The following is a 2,812-nucleotide window of genomic DNA, read 5'->3' as shown; positions in this document are numbered from 1 at the left end:
GGCCGTGCTGGCAGCCTGCCCCCCCCCCAGCACCCTGCACCGGCCCCGGCCGGGCCCCCCAGCACCACCCTCCGCGGCCGGCCGGAGCGGGCCCCCCCCAGCACTGCCCAGCCCGCCCCACACCGGCTCCCTATGGGGCGACAGCCCCCCGGCCCCGCGCGTCCTCCCCGAGCCCCAGCCGGATCCATGCGACAGCCACCGCGCGGGACCACCCGCAAGGTTACGGACCGGGAGCCGGGAAGCCTCGGTTCCCCGGGGCCTGGCGCGGGCAGGACCCACCTCCCACCCTATGGGCACCCACAGGAGCAAAGGAGGCCCCGCATCCTCTGCCCCACGCTTGGGGCRACAAGGCCAGAAAGTCCCACTGGGGCAGGGACCGTCTCAGCTGGGCCAGGTCTTGCCCCACAGGAGGACTGGGCCGGACTGGGGGGGCTGGACGGGGCTCTTTGCACCCCCCTCTTGCCACCCAGCGAGACACCCCGCRCCTTGCCACCAGGTGGGGACCCTGAGCCGGGACAGCCCCCCGCCCCCTTCCCCACAGAGGGTGCCCCCGGGCGCCCCCCCTCCCCAGCCATCTGCAGAGGGGCACAGGGTCAAACGCCGCCTTTGCAAAGGCCTGGAGAGCTGCCCGCCTCCTCCTGCCCATCTGCTACGTCAAGCCCCCGCGCTGCGCGGGGGGGCCGGGCAGGGGGTCTCTACCCCGACCCGCGCGGGGCCTGCTGTGCCCCACTGCAGCCCCCTGTGTGCTACAGGAGTCCCTGGCCCCACGCTTAGGCAGGCAGGGGGGCATCTCCTCCCAGAGGGGCAGCCGCTCTCCTCCCCGCGCGGCACGGGGTGGGGGGACCCTGCCCGCCAGCCCCGGGCACCCCCCGTTCACCCCTTGCCGCTCCCAGATAGACAAGGCCTCCTCGCTCCGTGGTTTCCCCACCCCGTGAGGCGCCGGAGGGGGCAGCGAGCCCGCCGGAGGAAGCCAGCTCCACAGCACAGCCGCAGGGCCGAAATGGCAGGGCCTGGAGGCGCGGAGCTCGCATGCAGCCCCAGGCCTCGAGCCAGGGCTCGCCGGGCGCCCAGCGCCAGCCGCGGCGTCCCGGGGTGCGCGCAGCGTGTGCGGTACAGCACCTGGCACAGCTGGGCGAGAGCCCCGCAGCACACCGCCCGCCCCTCTCCAGCCTGGGGGGCTCCGCGAGCGCCCCCATCGCCACCCATGCCCCGGGCGCACGCGTTCGGCGAGCGCCCCCCGCTCGGCCCACGCCGTACGCCCGTGTGACGGGAGCCAGCCGACGGGCCGGATCCGTCCCCCGCTGCCTCATCGCATCTCGCGCACGGCTGCAGCTGGCACAGGGGGGGGGGGGGGGGGGTCGCTGCCCGCATGGTCTCGCCCGCTGAGCTGTCACCCGAAATCAATCCGCCTGCCAGGGCCCGAGGGGGCGAGCAGGCAGGGAGGGGAGAGCAGGGGGGGCCGTGCTGGCAGCCTGCCCCCCCCCCAGCACCACGGGCACGTGCCCACCCCTGCACTGCGGCTTTCCGCCACACGCAGCCCGGTGCCCCCGCGCTGCCGCCCCCCCCGGGGGTGCGGGCGACGGCCCTCTGCTCACCTCGCCAGGCGCTGCCCATTCGTCTGGCCCGCTCGGCTCCCTGCACCGCGAACACAGCTCAGCCGCCCCCTGCAGCGGGAAGGAGAAAGAGGAGGGGGTCAGGGGGCAAAAGGCGCCCCCCCCGCCCCAAATCGCCCTGCATCGGGGCCTGCAGGGAGACAGGGGCTCACTGCACCCGTTGCAGCTTCCAAGGACCAGCCCTGCGCCCGCGGCCCCAAATCGACATGGCTGCTACCAAGCGCTGCAGGGGCGCCGGGCATGGCCCTGCACCCTACCCGACACCTCCGCCCAAACCGGCGGTGCCGGGTCCCCGCCACGGGGCTGGGAGAGCGGGGAGGGCGCCAGGGCCTGGCATGCCGGTCCCCAAGGACGGGGTCAGCAGGCGCGGCGATCTGCAGGCAACATCCAGCTTGGGAAATGCCCGGACACTGGGGCCTCGCCAGCCCCTCAGGCTCTGCTCCTGGCACTCAGGAGGGTCCCCGGGGGCCGGCGTGGAAAACTTTCGGCGAGGGAGGGACTCGCCAGCCCTGCCGGCAGCGAGCGCGGCCTGCAAAACGCCCTCGCGGTGCCCAGCAGGCGGCTCTGAGCGTCCCAGTAAAACCAGYCAGTAACTGGGCCGGCATCGCTGCCCGCACGCTCAGGTGGGAGCACACGGAAGCAGGATGCCACCGCTCCGGCTCCAAAACGGCAAGGGGAAGCTCACCCCCAYGGCCCCCCAGCCTTGCCGAGGGCCACCAGATCCCCCCCTCTGGCCACCGGAGCTTTCGGGCCATCAGGACCCCGGCGCCTTTCCAAGGGGGCTGAACCAACCCCCACAGGGCCCAGCTGCCCCATAGCACCCCCCACTCCTCCCCTACCCCACAACACCCCCAAAGTGCCCCACGGAGCTCCTGGGCCTCTGATGCCCCACACTCCCCACCAAAGTGCCCCACAACAGCCCCAAAGTGCCCCCACAACACCCTAAAGTGCCCCCACAACACCCTAAAGTGCCCCACAGAGCCTCTAGGCCTCTGCCACCCTGCAACACCCCCAAAGTGCCCCCACAGGACTCCTAGGTCTCTGCTGCCCCATAGCTGCCTGCAACTGCCCCACAGGACTCCCAAAGTGCCCCCGCAACAACCCCAAAGTGCCCCAAAACAGCCACCAACTGCCCTCACAGGGCCTCTAGGCCTCCGCCACCCCACAGCTCCTCCAAAGTGCCCCACAACACCCCCAAA

The 2,812-nt window shown here is 73.0% G+C and overlaps 1 protein-coding gene across 2 annotated transcripts in view; it reads right to left on the bottom strand.

The window, feature by feature from the left end:
* The window catches only part of LZTS2 (leucine zipper tumor suppressor 2), an 11,815-nt gene that overhangs the window by 7,234 nt on the left and 1,769 nt on the right, over nucleotides 1-2,812 (bottom strand). Inside the window, exon 2 of one of the 2 annotated variants that reach the window (XM_026069530.1) lies at nucleotides 1,596-1,664. The gene's annotated coding sequence lies outside the window, so the exon portion shown is untranslated. Of the gene's footprint in view, nucleotides 1-1,595; nucleotides 1,665-2,812 lie in introns of those variants that run through there. The other variant, XM_026069528.1, reaches the window with a different exon arrangement.

The sequence above is a fragment of the Apteryx rowi genome, unplaced genomic scaffold, assembly GCF_003343035.1.
Source record: "Apteryx rowi isolate R43461 unplaced genomic scaffold, aptRow1 scaffold_3, whole genome shotgun sequence".
NCBI classification, from domain to species: Eukaryota; Metazoa; Chordata; class Aves; order Apterygiformes; family Apterygidae; genus Apteryx; species Apteryx rowi.
The sequence above is the reverse complement of the archived record's forward strand: the minus strand, read 5'-3'. Positions and strand labels throughout refer to the sequence as shown.